Genomic DNA, 20,194 nt, shown 5'->3' with positions numbered 1-20,194 from the left:
CTTAAAATAAATCCAGCCCAAGGAAACCCTCCTATGATAGAGGCTACATGAGCTACAGCATTTTGTGACATCACAACAATCACTGAAAATAAACTGCAGTAATAACTAACATTTCTGATGTTGCATTCTGACAGTTTTAAAGGTTTTAAAAAGGTTTTAAAAAACCTCAAACACATATTATCCATCATATATAAAATGTCAGCTGTTTAGAGATGCCAGCAAAGGTTAGGGCTCCATCCTGTCAGGCACCATATAGAGCAAGACACGGATTTTATCCCACCCAGGTTACACTCTGAAGCTACAGAAGAGACATTTTTGGAGATAGAACATATAACTGTGATTTTAGAGGCCAAAAAAACCCCAAAAAATCACATATGAATCAGCAATTACAATTAGCAGCTTTAAACCTGGATGATTAGGCACAACTATTAATACAAAACCTTGGAAAATCCACCATCATTTATTCACCTAAATATGAATCTAGGGAACCCTGATAGAAATTCAGTTGCTTTCTCATTGTACCAGGTTTTGTCTGGGATGCTTGGCAATATTTTGTGCTTGTGACACAAGCATAAAGTCATTTCTGCTCCCTGCAGGGAGTTTATTAGTTTGGGGTTTTCTGTGCTCAGACAAAGGCTCTTTAGCCTTTTACTAACAGCTCTTAAAACTCCTTTGCTTCGCTGTTCACAACTCCCATTCAGCATGAGTGGATGGAAAATACATTGATTTAGAATTCGAAGTGTTGGCAGGAAACAAATCTATATTTTATTGCTCTTATCCATTCTAGACTACATTGGAAGCAACCTAATCCACGTTTCTCCTGCAAATCTTAACCTGGAGACTCCCACAGTAGCCAAGGATGCTGAAAAGAGGTCCTCTAACAGGAGAGGGGTTTTGTTAGACAGTGATTTGTCATCACAAGAGGTGGTTGCTCCCCAGGAACAGACTTGTTAATGGAAAATGTGAAAAGCTCCTCTGCTAGTCTGTGTGGGGATCATACATCTTCAACAGGTCAAATGAAAAAAAAATCCAACCCTCCAAAACCCCAAACCTTCTCATGTAAGTTTAAAAAGCCAAACTTAAGATATGTTTGAACTGGGGGAAAAAAGAATCTAAAGAACCCTTGAAATAGAAATGCAGATCAGGTAGAAGATACCACACTAAAGACAAGGCAAAAGCAGAACCACAAAATAAAGAATCCTTTACTATTAATTTTTTCTGAGTCCAAATATTTTCAATCTCTAAAACAATTGAAGTAACAAAAAAAAAAAAATAGGTGAAGGAACACAGAAGGAAAACCAGGCCACTCTTAAAAAGAGTATCCAGATCAGTTATCTCTAATAAATCATTTCTGATGTTATGGGAAGCCATAAGGGAGAGCTAGCAGAGTGTTCTCATGGAATCCTGTCAAAACCCTTCTACTAATAATGTTCATGACACGCAATTAGTCATGAAGTCAAGGAGACACACAATATATAGTCCCAAACCACAACAGGCTGTCTGGAACAAAATGTCAGATGGAGAGATTGGTAAGATTCAGGACTGGCTTTAAAGACTCATCTTGGCAACCCTGCATACAACTGGCAAGAGGGAAACACAGGAGGAAGGCCACTATTGTTCTAGTTTATTGAACTTTTGAGCAGTGATGCTTGAAACGTCTCATAAGAGGCTTACAAGAATAGCAAGAGGAAAGGAAAAAGGCCCAAGTTTGTTGCAGCTGAAGGATTTTTCCATAAAAGGCAGAAAGAGGTATAAGAGAATGGGATGGTGTTGCCACCAAAGACATGAAAAGGAGCGACTTCTAAGCCAAAGCAGCAAAAAATTAAGGTAGAGCCTGAGGAATAGTTGTTTAAACTTGATATTAAGTTTGGAAGGAGATCCTGCAGCTTGCTGAGGGACATGGAGCTTGGCACAGCCAAACTGGGATCGATTTCCAGAGCTCCTTAGCCCACAGAAGGCTCCTGAAGAGCTCTGTGACAGCACTCCCCTGCCTCAGCTTGCACTGCAGCTGTCCAGGCACACAGTGCTCACTGGAAATCTTGGCAGAGTGCTTTTTTGGGAGCCACAGAAGGGAACTGAAAACAGACTCAGGAATTATTCTCTTTTTTTTTTTTTTTTTTTTTTTTCTTCCATAATATTTGTTATTTTAGATTCAGGTTCAGTTAAAAGAGCAACAAGCAGAAATCAAGTTTCAAGGAAACAGCCTGAACTGGGGAGAAAAATACAACATAGCTTCCAAAGAAACTATATCAACAACCTTTCCCTTTCGTATATTTGGATGAATTTCACTGAGAGCTGGAGCAGAAAGGCATTCTTCAAAAGCCTTAACCCAATTCTCTCCAAATTTGGTCAAAAAGGTTCTTTAATTGAACCACATTCAAAGGAAAAAAAAAAAGGAAATAATAATAAAAAATAACAAACTGAATTACCACCACCACACATTTCAGCTATCTAGGCTGCATGTTTAGTTTTTTATTTTGCAGCACAGTGGTATTTACAGTATCAAAGCCAGAATCAACAGAGGTTGTTGTTGATGGGTTTTTTTCTCCTCTTCCTCCCTCCCCCTAAAAAAGGGAGCTGCTCAAGGCTGTCCAGGTCAAAGTCTGCAATGCAGACTGTGAATCAGCCTGTGAATCCCTCCTGCAAGGGCAGAAAGAAAGGGATGAGGTGCAGTGGGGGAAATGGAGCTGCCCTTTCAAGATAAAGCCCAGGAGAAAAGGCTGCAGCCAGCAGAGCTGCTGCACACAGGGACTGTGCAGGGGCACTGCTCATGGCCAGGGGCACTGCACAGGGACAGGGGCACTGCACAGGGACAGGGGCACTGCTCATGGCCAGGGGCACTGCACAGGGACAGGGGCACTGCACAGGGACAGGGATACTGCACAGGGACAGGGATACTGCACAGGGACAGGGGCACTGCACAGGGACAGGGCACTGCATAGGGACAGGGGCACTGCTCATGGCCAGGGGCACTGCACAGGGACAGGGGCACTGCACAGGGACAGGGATACTGCTCATGGCCAGGGACACTGCACAGGGACAGGGACACTGCACAGGGACAGGGACAGGGATACTGCACAGGGACAGGGGCACTGCACAGGGACAGGGACACTGCACAGGGACAGGGACACTGCACAGGGACAGGGGCACTGCATAGGGACAGGGGCACCGCACAGGGACAGGCAGGGAAGGTCCTGCTCCTCCTGGGGGAACAGTCCCTGTCACAGCATTCTGAAAACCCTGGATGGGCATTCAGGGCATGGCTGTGCTGCCTTATCCAGCAAGGCTCCCCTCTGGCTGGCAGAGCTGCCCTCCAGGCTCTCCAAAGTCGCAGCTCCCAGGCTTCTTTGATTTGCAGAACTGTAAATGCTTGCTCTAATCTCAGCTTGTTTGAAAAATAAGCACACTTCCATCCCCGGCCTATCCTCTATCTTTCAAAATAATCTTGACAACACGCGCTGCCTGATGGAGCTGAAATTGTCATAAATGTTTTTTTACAATCGGGTTATTTTCGCAGTCAGGACAAACAACTGCTCAGAGCTGACCTCAGAGATCTCTCCCAAGTTTTTTAAAGGATCTCTGTTCATTTCAGCTGTGAAGAATAGCTCTGCCTCGGCTGCCAGGGCCAACAGCAATTGCTCCCAGCTGTAACAACTCCAGTGTGCAGGCAGTGTGAAAGCAAACCACTAATCCCAGGCTGTGGACCCAACGCAGGGCATCCAGAGAACCTTGCACGAGTCCATTCCTCTGAAGAAAGCACTAATAACTTAACTGGGCCCAGCAGGAGCCAAAGAAAAGAAAGTACTGATCACTCCTGCTGCTTCTTTCCCTTTCCAAATCACGGGCAAAGCCCTCACATCCTGCAGACAGCAGCACTCCTGTCTGGAGCATTCCCAAGGAGCCTGCATGGTCAGCTATGCTGGAACTCCAACAACTGCTTCAAACCGTGGATGCCAGCAGAATGAAAAGAAAAATCATCTCTGACAAAATCTCTTTTACCTTTTCTGCTTGTCAGCCTTCAAGCACTGGCTCTGTCAGAGCCCCAGTCCTTCCCAGCCAGGACTGCTGTGGGAAGCAGTGAGTAACAGGATGGTTTCTAAGGCTGATAATGAAAACAAAATCAAAGGCCCTGATGAACTGAGGAGCAGAGCACATACAGAGGAACCCATAAAGAGAACAACTGGGTGCCCAGCAAGTGCTTCAATTTTCCACTTTTCATAGCTGAGCTTTAGAAATTGACCCTGCTCCAGACTGTGTGGATCTACCAAAACTCAAACAGTTTCTTGATTTAATCAGAACATTAACTATTATTGCCTTTTCCTCATTGTTAATGCCATTAAGAGATTAGAAGATTTATGTGCAAAGCAGGTTAATTTTTTTTAAGTGCAAACCCACCTTGCTCTTACAGGGGTGTACCATATAGGGCAGCCCTGACTTTCAGGACCAGCACACACACTGAGGGAACAGATCATGTATCAAAGGGCGAAAATTATGAGAAAAAACCACTTCAGGCAGGTATTTCTCTGCAGGATGGGAGGTATATTTTCCTCCATGGTACTTTGCAGCTACTGCAGTTATAGCATTCTTCCAGAAAATGATTTTAGTAACCCATCAAACCCATTTACCTCTGAACACTAGGAGAGCAAAACAATCCTCTGAATCACCCAGCCCACCCACATCCCACCAACACAGAGGACTTCACTCTCTGCCTTCAAGTAGCAAATCATTTGTTCCATAACCCCAACTCCACGCTTGCATTGCTTACAGTACATCACTTTTAATATTTACCTGTTTGACCACTGTGGTTACAATATCCCTACATGCTCCTATCTACAGTCTGCCTGAGCTCTTTTTGTTTGTAACTAATATTATTTTGTTTGCAGCATGGGAGAACTGAAGAGCTGCTCTAATGGTTCACATTACGCCAGGCACAGAAAAGAACAATAAAAACAGCCTCTGTCCTAAAGATTTCCCAGGTCAAAGCTGTTTGCCCAGTTCTTCCTCTGGGTTTAATTTTTGCCATTGATGAAACCCATTTATTTTATCCTTTTCAGATACTCAAAATTTTGTGTCTTCCCCTTATAGTTTCCCTTTTCTCTAAAAATGTACTTTTTGTGAATTGACCATACAAGGTCCCTGCATCCCCTTTCTTCAAAACTGTCAGAAATATATAAAATTAAGGTCTCTAAACCATTTCCCTTAGCTCAGTAACTGGTAAAAGCAATCAAAGCATGTTCTTCATGAAGGATTAAAACCCTTAATCTGATCCTTTTTAAATCCATTAATGGTTTCAATATTTTCCCAGATGCTATCATTACTTTTTAACTGGTCAGAGAATGTCAATCATGATTGTATTTGCACTCTGGCATGCTGCTCTCAAGAAGGAATGAGCAAGATGGAGAGGGAGTATTTGCCAGGGGATGTAGTGGTGGGACAAGAGGGAATGGTTTAAACTAACAGAGAGTAGGTTTGGTTGGATATTAGGAAGAAATTCTTCCCTGTGAGGGGGTGAGGCCCTGGCACAGCTGCCCAGAGAAGCTGTGGATGCCCCATCCCTGGCAGTGTCCAAGGCCAGGCTGGATGGGGCTGGGAACACCCTGGGAAAGTGGAAGGTGTCCCTGCCATGGCAGGGGGATGGAACTGAATGATCTTCAAGGTCCTTTTTAACCCAAACCATTCTGTGATTCTACGATTCCTTCTGTAATTCTGTGAACTTCTGGAACAGCACAGGACTCTCATTAGACCTTCAGTCCAGCAAGAACTAATTTGTTATAAAATGAGAGACAAGAGACCAGTACAAGATTTTCTCATTGTTCTGAAAGACATTATTTGGTAAGGTATGTGAAGCCACCAATTAGTTTGTAATTGCCAGCAGAGCAAAATACCAGAACTATCTGTGCCTTAATAGAGAAATTCCAGCCTTGCTTTCTTAGGCTTCTCAGAATTCAGTATGTGCAACAATTATGATGTACAAGAGAAAAGGAAGACATCTCCCACACAGCACATGGGGTCACACCTCTTCTACTTCAAGTGATTCTGTTCCAGGGAATCCTCCAAGATTCCTGATGACTCAGTCATTTGGGAGTGTCTGAAAAATTCCTAAAATTAAAATTAAAAGAAACGTGCAGAGGCACGGAGATAACTTGGGGCAGAATGCAGAAGAGACCCTGTCAAAGTGAAGGGCTGTCTTCTCAGTCCTTGTTTATTAGCTGCTTGCATTTATGTGCTATTATCCATCTGCATGATTAATTAATCCATGAGGAAGGGAGAAGAAAACTCCACGGACCAGCCAAGGGTTGAGGTTTTTAAGAGACACTGATGTATGAGCAAGCTCTCCAAGTGGTTCTGAGATCCTGGATTAGAGGGCTGCTTAGATGAGCTTTCCCTCTTGAGCACTGAGTCACTGGAGAAGGTGCAGTGATGGGACTGGAACAGGAAAGCAGACACTTCACATCTCTCAGGAGGAAAGGATGAAATGTACAGAACGTGGCTGACGTCGTCACCCAAAATCTGAGAGCGCAGATGGCGCAAAACGCCGGCAGTCACCAACGCGTCTGCACTGCCTTGGCTTCTCTGAAAGTACCAGGAGTGAAAGGCAAACCTCTGCACTTCATAAAAGCCTCCATCAAAGGGCCAAACACAGACCATGACTAACTCCCTCCTGTGAAGAGAATCCTAAAAAGAAACCAGAAACAGAGAGAGAGAACAGCCGAAGGGCTTGCAGTGCGAAGTTGCGTAGATTCACCTGACCTTTGTAGAAGTAAAGATTAACAGGTCTGACAGAACTTCACAAAAATGAAGGTGAAATCTCCCTCAGATCTCAACAACAGCAGAATGGAAAAATAGTGCAAAATTATCTTAATGCTGTCAGCAAAACCTGCTACCTGTGGGAAGCCTCATCCAAAGCACAGGGCGCCTTTTGCGGTTCTGCCACGTTGAATCTGTGAGTCTTAGTGGCTGGTGATGTGTTTAGCATCATGCTAAAATATGCTCCTTGTCACAAGTTTTCTGCTGTTTTGGTTTGGTTTTCTGAGAAATCCTGACACAGAGGCCCTGCAGAAGTTGCCTGAGAGCATGTTATGATGTAGGAGGCATCACACACACCACTGATAAAGACAACCTCAGACAGATGCCCTCAGTTGTTACATTGATCACTCAGAGGATTTCTAAATGCTAAACTCAGGATGGCATCCATAAAAAGTCATTGCATATGTTGGAGTGCCAGATATATTTAGTGTAACCTAGAGACAAATAAGGCAGGGAGATGACTGGAGCTGCAGGGAGTTCAGCAGTCTTTCAGGAGTTACACAGGTAGATTTTCTAATGAAAACGTTACCACCTAATCAACCTCTAACATTTTTAAAAATGCAGGATGAACACTCTCACAGCAAAAGCCTCAAGGATGTCCTTTCCCCACAGAGGGCATTAAGGGTGGATCTGCTTGGTTCCTTCAAGCACTGCAGTCAGGCATAGGAGCAAAAAAACACGTTAAAAAAAGCTTTTGCAGGAGCTTGATGTCTTCCTCCTGCTTTTCTTGGACGTGGCCAGGGTCTGTACAGGTGTATGCCAGATGGGCACGGTTACACTGCTTGTGTTGACAAGCACAATATTTCCATGAGTTTTCTTGTTTTTCTTGGACAACCTTCTAGAGAATGCCTAAGATTTCTGCCATGTACTTCATCAGATTCTGGAAAATTTTAAACTTCCCTGTGGAAGCCAGGAGAAGATGAGGATATTGCAGCTGGGGCTGGATGTTGTTCTGCTGGAGTTTGAGGTTTTTCTCCATTCTGTCAGATAGCTGGGCTTGGAGAAACACAGTTGTGTGAGAGGATTTAATGCACCCTTTGAAAGTGAAGAGCTGTTCTTTGGAGGCAGTGGGCAGAGTTGGCTCTGGGGGCTAGCAGGGAGCAGTGCAGCTGAGGGGTGAGAGGAGATGAGAGCTCAACCAGGAGCAGAAACACAAGAACCTGCACAAGGCAGGAAACAGGACAAGTTCCTGTGCAGCTCTTGCTGAGCCTCTGGGCCCTTTTCTGGAACTTGGGCTGCAGGGAGAGAAAATTCTGGCAAAAGCAAAGCCAAAAGGTGCATTCACAAGCAGGAGAGAAATAATTGTTTTTGTGATGTGCTGGGACCACCACCCTGAGGTCAGTTCTCCACAGTTCAAAAGCCCTTTTGTCCCTGTTCTGCACTGCCTTGCTGGTTTCTTTCTAGGCATCTCCAGACACACAAATGAAGTGCAAGGTATTAAATTCAACATTCCTTACCCTTCTTGGTCTAGGTTTGGTGGCAGGTTTCAGGAGTAACATCCAGTCCAGCCTTCACAGCTGTCTCTTATTTCCCGGACACCTAGCACTGTTTGTGCATCATACTCTGTAAAAAAAATACACAAAAATAGATGTTGAGGCAAACAATTTGAATAAAAACTAAAACCCCAGAGCTCTGGACCAGCATTGAGATGGATTTGCTATATGGGAAAAGTGCCACAGGAAGGAAGGTACTGTGTGTGCCTGTGTATCAATACAGGGAAGCCAGACAAGAGCTTGTGACCCTTCTGTCTCTTCCCATACCTGGCAGAAGCCACCAGTATCTTTAATACACACCTTTTTATGCTCCAGACTGGCATTTGTCACAGATGGAAGATGAGCATCATCTGCCTGTGCTAATCACTCAGCTAAAGAGAGCTGAGGCCCTGCTGGCTGAAGTGAGGATCCTTAACCAGCAAACTGAAGTTATTTTACAAGTTCTCTTCAGAATCCACTAAGTTTTCTTGCAAAATTTCCTCCCTGTCTCTCAGCAGGGCACTGAGAATGTTCACAGATGAGCAGCATTTTTCTACACATGAAACAAGTGGCTTGTTTGAACCACAGAGAAAAAAGCTTCTGCTTACACATTTAATCTTCAGTTCCCAGGATATCAGAGATGCCTGGAGTAGAATTCAGCTCTCATTGAGGTTTTGTGTATATATTTTAAAAGACATACCAAGAGTCTCTGTGTATGTAGATAACTGTGTGTTTGCCAACTTTAAAATTCAGTGTATTAGATATTACTGTTCATAAACAAGTATTCACCAAGTTTGTCCATATTAAACCTTTCTTCTTGTGCCCCAGAGAGTATTTCTTCCACTTTCTGATTAGTACCTCTGGATGCATTCTCAGTTCCTTGGTCTCCTTTGCATAATTTAGCAATTACTCAATTTCTTAAGACTTTAAAAGTAGACACTCTTTCTCAACAGTTTTCCAACCTTTTCTCTTAAAACTTTTCTTCCAACCTAAGGGTCTGTTGACAGTTGCTGAATCCCTGCCTTTCTTAGAAATTTTATTGCAGCAATTCAGTTTTTAGATCTCCTTCTGCACTTTTAAAAGACCTAAAACTTTCAAATACATTTATTAAAATGGAATACTGACGACTCAGTGATTCACTTTAAAGTGCAGATTTCCCAAAAACAAATCTTAAGCTGCCAAATCCAGCCCTACCCTTAGCCAGCCTCTGACGTTTTCACAAGGACATGGCTGCCAAGATATGCAAATTGAGTCATTTTATTCTGTCTTTGTCTTTTAGAATTCAGATTCTGATTTCTCACTAAATTTATTTGTAGGGCTCTCCTCTGGAAAAAAAACCAAAATTAAAGATGAGCAGATCTCTCTTTTTTCAGATGGTTCCCTTGTGTTTACTTGTTCCTGACTGAACTGTCACATCAAAGATCTTCATAAACTACATGCAATTATTCCAGTATCTCGTTATCAAACCATGTAATGACTCAGTGTATATCTGCGAGTTTCCTCATCATGAAGTCATCAACAATGCCATTCATTGGAGGTGAGGGAATGCATTTAAGCTGGATGCTGACATCTACAATGGATCAGTTGTTGAAGCAGATAATTAAGAATAGCGTCAGACCCTTCTGCTATTTTTCTTGACACATCAACGCTCCTCAGTGGATTGTGGTGGAATTTTCTAAAGGAGACCTGTGAGTTTATGACTGGTTTCCTCTCCCTTCTGTTTGATGGCTGCTTTGATGCCTGTGCAGGGATTCTTGCAGGAGAAATTTATTCAATTTATGCTCTTCCAGGCTGAAACTCAGGTCAGTTCTTCTTTGGAAGGTTGTGCAATGTCACACGAGTATTTGCCACAGTTCACTTCTGTATGTAGGTGGTAACATCTATTTAACCACAGACTCCTCCTGGTCCTGGCGTCTCTTAAGTCTGCTTTTATCACACATTTTCCCTTCAGATGCTTCTGTCCTTTACAGTTGCCTGGTCTTCAGCTACAGCTTTGTCACATGCATAAGCTCTGTTTCTCTTAGCATGCCCTTTATCAGTGTCCTGGAGAAAAAACCCACAGGCAGCACCACTTCCCACTGCTTGACACTCCTCCTCTGCATCCAAACCTTTTCTTGCTCGCCCTTGGCCAACACCCCAGCTCACACAGCCTCCACAGAGGGGATTTTTCCAGAGGTATAGCAGAGGTATCACTGTCTCCAGCAGCAGTTTCACCTTCAGAGCTGGTTTGTCCATGTGCTCATCATCCACGGCGCATTATTGCAACAGCACAAACTCACAGCCACGCCACTGGAGCAGCACAACCCACCAGAGACCCAGGCAGGGACTTTGCCTCACGGCAGCAGCTTGTAAGAACAGCTCAGAGGGAGTTTGACAACTCTGCTTTTGTGCCCTCAGGCACCCATGCTCCAAGCCATGGCCTTGGAATCCCCCTGTCTCAAAGAAAACTCAAATACTGCCGTTCCTTTTGTAGGTCATACCTCCTCTCCAAGAGGAGAGCATTATTTCCCCTCCATCTCTTCTCTTTAAGATCCATGCTCCACCAAGGGTTTTCCTTTCTATTAAGAAAAGAGAATTTTCTAATACTATTTTCACTGAAGCTCACTGGGTGAAATCACCCAGACTCCCACAAGTCATTTGGAAAGCTAAACAGTGTATTGATAAAATATACACCATGACCTTAAATATTGCCTACCTGCAAAAATTTAAGAGATCTACAAATAACATGCTTGCATTGCTTTATTATCAAAATAGACAAGTTACCAATATTTTTATCTTTACAGCATATTAATTTTATCCCTTGTAAATCTCATGAAAAATTAACACATCTGGTATTTTCCTTGTTGTCTTAGACTATCTGAACTTCCCAAGATTTTGCATCTTAAAGTAGCTTGTACAATATGTAGCTACGACTTAGTGCCTTGTCCAAAAACTCTTTTAAAAAGCACCCAATATTTGCAGAGCACAGAAGTGACATGGAAAGCTAAGGTCTGTTTTCAGAAATGTCTGGAGCACTCAGAGCCTGCTGGAAGGCAGCAGTTCTCACCTAAATGTCTCAGACACATTTGCAATGCTCCTGTGCTCAATACCTCATGCCAGACAAGAGTTTTGTCTGTGTCAGATTGTAATTGCTCACTGCTTTATGAATGTCATTGTAATTATTGCATTCACTCTGCATTTTAACCTCCAAGGTGAATTGAGAGACTCAGTTTCTGCTGAAAACTGATTTTTGTTTGATGGTATCTCTCAGTTCTGAGGCCCTGGTTGTGCATTCCACGTGCTTGGAAGAAGACAACCAGATGAGAATCACTCAGGCCAACATTTCAGGCTCCTTCACTGGATCTACAAGCACTTAAAGTCCTGTTGTTGATTTGAATAACTTTCTGCTGAGAAATTGGGTAAGGCTGGGTCAGGGAGTGGCAAGACATTGGCAGAGGTGACACAAAGCTTATTTTCAAGAAATGACTGCTTTTGAGAGCACCATCCCAGACCACCAGCAGAGCCCACATGGCAAGGACAGCTGCCAGGCACAAGGATGCTGAACCAAACCTCTGGGGTGAGGTCAGGCAGGGGCAGAGAATGCAGGGTCATTTCTTATTTTCCAAAGGGCTGTTGGGATCTCTAAAGCTTTCCAGGCTACAGCCAAAAAAATTCATTTTGCTAATCCTACTGTCTTGCTCTCCAGTCCTATCACTCCTAAGGATTTTTCTGGTTGACTCCTATAGTCAAGGTATTTTTCTGTGGTGAAAAGACAGGAAGGCCATCACACTTGCTCCAGAACCTGTAGTTTTCCACTCTCTGGAGTCTGCAGCCCAAGAAAAGGACCAGACATTGGGTCAGCACCTGGGAGTCCTTGTGCCAGTGCAGCATGTTCTGTAGAAAGAGAGGAGCACAGGGAAGTATTGCACAGGTTCATCCTCAGCAGGTCCAAAGTGTTCAAAGAGCTTCTGGGCCTGGATAAAACAGTTCCCACAGTCCACCTAAGAGAGAGCAGGATTCCTCTTTGCTCTGATGTGGCCCAGGAGCCAGAACTCCAAGGCTGTGGTTTATCAAAGCCTGGGCTTATCTTTGTGACTTGGCCTGGCCTGTGCAGTTTGACATACATTCTGTTCCTTGTTCCTATTTTTCTTTGATCTTGGCCTGCCTGGAATTTTCTTTTTGTTTTATTTTTTTTTTCCTTTCTCTTGCTTATTACATGACCATTCTATTGTCCAGCTCAGCGGTGAGTGAGGTTTTTCCAGGCACCACTGCACAGGGGTGGAAATTCTCAGAGCACTTGGCATCCTGTTGCTGGCACAGCCTAACACCAGAAAGCCAAGTGGCACCAGGTCCCTCAAAGCCTTTCTCCTTTACACCCCTGACCCCTGGCAGTTTTGAATTATCACTGCTCCAGCCTCACACTTTGATTTAGAATCTTAGGGTGAATATTTACACTCATCCAGAAAAAGCAGAAGTGTATATTTTAATTTTGTTTCACCCAGAGGTGCACATCCTCATCTCTCCCTGTGGCACTGCATTCACCATCTGCCCACTGCTAACCTGTGCCTGATCTGTGCATCATCACCACTCTCTCAGTTGAAAAACATAAAAGATTTGCTTGAATTCACTTAATTAGGAGCTGCACCACTCAGGGAGATGTACCAAAAATAACTTGATTTATGAGCTGGCAGTTTAAGCAGCCCCTTAGCAGCCCTTAACAACTGCTGCTGATGCAAGATGTCTCTATTGATTCAGGGCCATCCAGGTTTGAAGTGAGTCAGGTAACTCCATCTCACATGCATCAGAGTGGCAGCTCACGTTTGAGGGATTTATCTGAAACATAGTTTTTATGGGAAAATCCAGTTAAGATAAATAGCAATAATTTACTGTTGAATCTCTGGAAAAAAAAAACGCACCCCACATCCACAGTTTTTGCATTAAAGGCCAAGCAAGGGTAGGAAAGCAAATATCTTCACTCTGTACTCACTTTTCCCTGTTGATATACTGAATTATGGGATAGATGGAATACATTGTCTCCACTTCACTGTTTCAAACACAGCTTACTGAGCTGGTAGTTGTTTCCAGGACAGCCCTTGCAGTGTGCTTTGAGATGCAAGAGAGTCAGGAACAACTTCTGCCCCTCATCTTCAGATGGTGCCTTCTCAACATGATGCTTTGCCACAATGAAAAACAAAAGCAGCCCATGCAAGATGCTGGGTGGTGACACAAGGGGCACAGGGTGAAATTTCACTTTCACTCTGGTGATTCTTCAATCATTAAGTCAGTCAGGATTACTCTTAATCAAGTACACCAGGAAAAAGCCAAGCACTGTAACCCCATTTTTTCTTCTGCACACCTCCCCAGTGCACATCACAGATTTCCAAGGGCAGAAACCTTCTGCTACTGCCATGCCTCTAAGCAGGGGTGGGAAGAGTCCAGCAATAGAAAGCACATTTTAAGAGTTCACTCAGGAAAGAGAGGAGATTCCAAAAGCTCCAGCACAACCCTGGAGAGCCACAAGCCACACTAAATGAATTAGATGATTTTGAAAGGTCTAAATAAAAAATAAAATCCCAAACTGTAGTGACACATTTACAAGATACATCCTATAAAATCTGAAAGCAGAAAGACATAGAAATTTTGGGAGGGGGACTATTTTCCTTGTAAAAGTGGAAATAACAGCACCCCTATGCCCAATGGGCAATAAAACACATTATGGAGCAAGGCATCAAGAGGCTACAGTGACTGGGTTGATCAGAGGAGTGAAAGAGATGAATGAAAAGGTCACTAGGTATGAATAGAAACATCTGAGCACTCTGAGGGTTTCATAATTTGTTAACCAAACAGAGATGCTGCAAGAACGGCTACAGGAGAAAACAGGGGCAGAGAAACAGAGAGCTGCAGGAGAAATAAAATATAGTGGCTGAGTAAATCTCCTTAGACATAAAAGTCTGGAGGCAGGGGCAGGGGGTGTTGCACAGCTTTAAATCACATAAAACCAGGCATCAGGGCTGTGCTTCTTGTGGCTGGGCCAGCAGCAAACACATCTGAGGGAGCCAAGCCCGCGTGACGGCGGCGCTCACGTGTGCTGTGCTGAGGGAGATGTCATGTAGAGCACAGATAATTCCTCTGATGTGGCATTTGCTCGGGTAACCACGCAATTCTCTGTGAACAGCGAGCTAAGGAACCGTGCAAAACCCATAGTTCACTGCTCTCTTCTTCCCTGAGGTTGAATCAGCTTGTTTATTATTTTTTTTTTAATGCAGTATTTAGTTCTTTGAGCCATTCATGTTTCTCCCCTATCTTTTTTTTTTTCAGCTGGTCTCCCATTTGTGCATTTGTGCCATCTATGAATGGTGGCTGCATTTCATTCATCCATTCTGCATCCGTGGGGGTGCAGAAAGGACAGGCACATTTGTGGATACACAGCTCCAGCAGAGTGCCAGGCACAAGGATGGCCTTGGCTCTCTCAAGAGATGCACAGACAGCCTTTCAGAAAAGCGTCCTGGCTGGGGGCTGCCATCCCAGGATTCATCAAGGAAAGCACTCCAGGAGGAATTCACAGTTCCAGGCTGAGCGACTGTGCAATCCCACAGGTTTTGAGCAGGGAATTGATGTTCCCTGAGTTCCAGTTCCATGCTGGCCATGCATGTGCTCCCTCCACCTCTCACTTTGAGATCCTCGGTGCTGGACAGGTTTCCAGCTCTCCTTCCAGGACTAGATGGGTGAGAGATTTAGGATGAGCTGTGCTAGGTTTTTTTCCCCACAAACATTCTTTAATTCAACAAGTTTAGGACTGAAATTAAGACTGGAAAAAAAATCTTCATTGTTGACTGGACAAATTTAAGATTTTAAACCAGCACGGTTCTACCTTTCAGCTGTTTTTCACATTGTAGCAGACTCTTGCTTATGGTTTTAAGTGCACAGTCACAAAACACAGAGTGTGGCAGATTGACACCACACTTGGATTTATGAAGCTTTCCTGACCTGGATGTCAGTTTGTTTCTTATTTAAACATATACATAGGGAGGCCTCTGGAGCCTTTAAAGGATATTATCTATGACCACACACATACAGAGATGTTTGAATTCAATGCTTTTTTAAATGTTTGCTTACCAGGTGGTCCTATTTTCTCTCTCTCAAGAAACAAGGCACGTGTACATACAAAATTGTCTCACATAAATTATAGTGAAGTGAGTTGTTTTGGTTTTTAATGTAAGGAATTAGCTCACATGCTCACTCCTTATGCAATAAAAAGGTGTGCACATGTCAGATTTCCAAGATGAGTATCCTATAGGAAAACATTGCATCTGGGAAGCAGCAGGAAACAGAACAGACCAGCCGTCTGTTTGGTTTGCTCTTTTTCCTTTTTCCTTTTTTTTTTTTTTTTTTCCAGTGCAGCAGTTATGCATTTGGCTAAATAACCTTGCCTCTCAAAACAAGAGCTCTGCCTCTGTACAGTAATTTACTGAATTCTGACCTGTTATCAGGGAAGGATGGATGGAATGGCATGGATAAAAGCAGTGATCCACTGTTGGATGGGGCTGGAGGTCTGGAGGAAGGTGTCCAATGATCTCTAAGGTCCCTTCCAACCCAAACCATTCTATGATTCTAAGTCCTGTACATGAAACATGAAACAGGGCTACAGGATGCTCCAGCAGGATGTCTCTGGGCAGTTTCCCCCAAAGATAACTCAGTGAGAAAGCAGTGAATCAGGAGCATCACTGTGGGGAGTTAAAAACAGTGCTGAGCAACTCCAGTGAGCAGTTCTGAACAGAGCTGTGTTTAACCTTGCACAAGAGGTACAGAACCACACAATCTGAATGCTGGCAGACTGGGGAGTGTTCCATGCACAGCTAAATGTGACAAAACTCCACTTGCAATGAAGTAACTCCACAGGCTCCTGCTCATTTTAGCCCCTGTATGACCCAAGCACGTTTGGAAGTGCTGCCCCTGCACTGCAGCAACCCCAAGCCCTGATGGTGACTGTACCACCACACATTCTGTGAAATCCCATTTGAAATCAAGTGGATCAGAGCTCCACAGAGTCAGATCTCTCTGTGTCATCTGCAAGGACACAGCCATTCTTCACAGAGGGCAGAGGAAATGTAGTTTGAAAACATGAATAATTTGTGTGCCACTAGGGCTCCAGAATTTTGCAGGAACACTGATGAAATAAAAAGCAATTTGGCTCTGCACAGGACAGACCTTCAAGCATAGATAGGCCTCTGCAGTAACAAAAACTTCCTGTCTCTAGAACTTGATTTTGTTTGCTCTCTTTTCCTAGCTACTGCCTGGATGCCTTGACAACACAACAAAACTTCATTTCATTTTGAAGGTTTAGCATATCATACAACAATAACCAGATCACTCCCTCTAATACACACAGAAAAACAAAATTGCATAGAAGAAAAGATCTCATTTTTGTTGTTTGGCACCAATTATTCACCGTGTGAATTACTCTGGAAAGCCTTAAAGCTCAAAAACCAGAACATTCATCAGTATCTCTGAAAGGATTCCACAGGTATCAATTAGTTGTTTTGAGATACAAGTTGAACCAGTGATTTCCTCCCTCAGTGAAGCCCAGAAACTTTCTGTCCTGACATTCATGAAACGTAATCTACACTTAAAATGGAATGAAAGACAGGAAAACAAAGCATGCAACATGAAACTAAGGTGTCAGGATCAGTGGGGACACAAGAGGAAGAGCCTGCAGAATTACCTTAAATTGAAAACCACAAGATTCTCATTAGGTGGAAAGTAACACCTATTACAACTGTTTTAAACATGGAACCCAGCAGAAAGATAACACTTTAGTACACACAGACAAATAAGTAAAAGGTTATTCACTATCCATGTTACAGCTCTGACAAAAATCCCCACCTCCTTTCTGGTATCTTTGAAAGAAAATTTTTTAAAAAACCAACACCTGAGGCTCCACTTCAATAGATTTTTGCCAGCAGATCCTGGATTCTTTGGGGAATTCTCTAGGAGCAATTGAGATGTAGGGAAATGGATGAACATAAAAGTTCCATCTGGGCAAAGTTTATTAAAGGAGTGGGATCCTAAGTTGCCCACACACTATTGCTGTACCCATTAATATTCTGTTTGCAACATGTAGCATCAAATGATTCACAGATGTTTTAATAATTAGCTTACAAGCCTATATAACAAACTCTGTTTCTATAAACTTGCAGGGTATGCTAGATAATCACACTTTTGAACTGTTTTTTAAATGAAAGCTTAACAGCAACTCTGATGTTTAATTTTTACATACTAATAAAAAACCGATTAAAACCATGATAGTTTTAGAAACCATGATTTCAAATGAAATCCAAGAGAGGGTTTGGGTTTTCATATCCCAAATACTAAGAACAAATTTTTTCCCCATGTTGTCTGAAACAAGCAGATTTTTCCTGCCTTCAAACAAAGCAGTCTGAGGGCTCAGAGGGGAAGAGATGAATTAAATGTTGACTGAAACACTTAAAGGCCTTCAGGAAGAAACACAAATGCCAGGTGCTGACCTAAGGTTCCAAAAGCCTATAACGAGTATACAATAAAAATGAAATATTTCAAAGTCTCCTACCCTTTGACAGATGTTGCAATCATGTTGTTTCATTTTTCTGTTTTCAAGACTCACATACTTGTCCTTTGGACATTCCTCATACGAAGCTCATGCTTCTATCTGTTGTTTGCAGCAAGTCTCTAAGGCAACCACGGGGTTGGGCAAATAGTTTCACTTTGTGCAAGATAATAGGTAATTCAAAACATCTATTTTTTCAAAGCAAGCTGAAGTCATCTACACATCAAACAGTGCAGCTGATTAAGAGTCCAAGAAAAACCAATCAACGAGGCCAGTCAGACAATAACAACTCAATCCCAAAGTGCTGCAGCTCCCATTAACTTTCAGGGTCAGGGCTGAAATTCAGGGGTGTGTAAAGCACAGCCTGCTGCCAAACACCCACCCACTGCAAGCACAGGGTGAGGAAAAAGCTGATTAACTGGGGGGTTATTGCCAGAGAATGCACAGAGCACACAGCTTTGCCCAAGGTGAATCCACTTGAGCCCAGAGAGTCATTCTGGCACCTACCAGCACAGCACAGGCTTCTCATCCAAAAGAGGGTCTGAGCCAGAGGAGAGACCCCTCAGATAAAAGATAATGAGAGACAAAGGGAGACAAATGCACTCCAAAGGAGCAAATATTCAGATATACCACAATCCAACACCACTGCAGCTGGGGCTTCTGCACACCTACACTGATTTCTACTTGAATAACTGTTTTTTCTTGAAAAGCCTCTTTTGTGCATCTGAATAATGGAATTATTGGCATGTCCTGTTAGAACGAAACAGAGGTATCATTGTCATGGAGCTGCTTAAAAAAAAAAAAAAAATTCCTAGACTGAAAAACAACTGGAGCCACAGTTGGATCAAGAGCAACCAAAGCTCTTGGGCTTGCATCCACTATAGCTGGAGGTAAACTGAAATAAACTTCCCATTCCACAGAGCTCTGGCACTCTCCTGGGAGCTGTACTCACCTCCAAAACTATAAATAAATAAATAAAAGCAGCAAGCCCAGACCTCCCACACCATCTTATTTGACATAACAGTCCATGCCTGGGTGGCCCAATTTGTAAACCAACCTTATTTTTATGACAGCAGAAAACACTAAATCATGCTCAGGAAAAGTGGATATAGCTCCCAAAAAGATAGGAAAAAGAAGCAGAACATGAGCAAGAGTGAAAGCAAGTGCAGTACTCCAGAAGGAAGGGGCTGAATGAAAGCAGACATTTAAATTTAAACTTGCTTTGGGCAAAGGAGCATACCCCTCTGCATTTTGATTCTTTTTGGCACGTTCCCCTTCTACTTTTTGAAACATCCAAGCCTACAACAACATTGGCCAGGACGTTCTCCTGGTCCCCACTAAAGAATCTCAGTTTCTCCAGATTTGCAGGTGTCAAACACCTGGCATACTCTGAAAAGAAAGAAATTTCCTGTCATTTCCTTCACGTTCCAGAAAGTGGCTGTTGCTGAGGGGGGTGCAAAGGCTGCAGTGCCCCTGCTCCTCAGGCTCATCCTCGTGCCCAGGCTGCAGCCAGGGCTCCCACATTTCATTACCACCATTGCTTGAACAAGGGCTTGCAGTTCTCCCTGCAATAACCTAGGCCTGCAACAGGGCAGCCCAAAATCAGAGCATCCCCAAGACACCTAAGAATAAACATTCACACCCAGAGGACTTTGCCTGTGGTTCCTTGCAATTCTTTTTGGAATTTGTACCACGCTCTGGACAAAGCCTTGAACACAGGCAGGTCCTAAACACCCAGCTCTCTGCTGATGTCTCACGTTTAACTGGTGGAACATTTAAAAATTAATAAATTATACATTGCTTTAGTCAAAATTGGTAACATCCTTCTTTTAAAGCCTACTTACAGAGCTCCCTGGAGCACATTTATCACTGCAGGGCTAGAGGCTCACCTCCCACTACCACGGTGCACAGCTAAAAACTGTAACATCCAGAACAGAACCTAACCCCAGAGCATTGTAGAAGATGGATTAAGTTACCCAGATAAAACAGGAACAGATTTAATGTTCAGACCTTGACTTGCAAATTAGGCTGGATATATAAGAGCAGCCCTTAGGGTTACAAAGAGCTTATCTCTCACATTAACTCATGTGAGACTAAACGCCATGAGCCTGCCAATTACACCTTTTCTGCTGTATCCCAGGTCTGGAATAAACCTTGTCTACTTGTCATTACAATTGCTTTCAGCTGCTTAAACTTATCATTTATCAGAGATGGAATCCTGGTGGATCTCCCTTCCATACCCACACAATCCTGTGGAGATCCTGCTGCTCCACAGGAGCTGGCCTGTCCAAAGGCCTCATTGCAGATTAGGTCTCAGGTGCCTATGAAAAAAGCCTCTCCTCCCCACAAATTC

General features: G+C 43.3%; 1 long non-coding RNA gene across 1 annotated transcript in view; it reads right to left on the bottom strand.

Annotated features, from left to right (window-relative positions):
- Window positions 1-18,002, bottom strand: part of LOC134549552 (uncharacterized) — a 62,740-nt gene extending 44,738 nt beyond the window's left edge. The window contains exons 1-2 of the long non-coding RNA XR_010080129.1: window positions 17,845-18,002; window positions 8,265-8,370 (exon numbers count right to left, since the gene is read on the bottom strand). This is a non-coding gene — a long non-coding RNA (uncharacterized LOC134549552). The remainder of the gene's footprint in view (window positions 1-8,264; window positions 8,371-17,844) is intronic.
- Between the last annotated feature and the right edge of the window lie 2,192 nt (window positions 18,003-20,194).

The sequence above is a fragment of the Prinia subflava genome, chromosome 4 (genome assembly GCF_021018805.1).
Source record: "Prinia subflava isolate CZ2003 ecotype Zambia chromosome 4, Cam_Psub_1.2, whole genome shotgun sequence".
NCBI classification, from domain to species: domain Eukaryota; kingdom Metazoa; phylum Chordata; class Aves; order Passeriformes; family Cisticolidae; genus Prinia; species Prinia subflava.
Note: the sequence above shows the minus strand (reverse complement) of the source record. Positions and strands in the feature narration are given on the sequence as shown.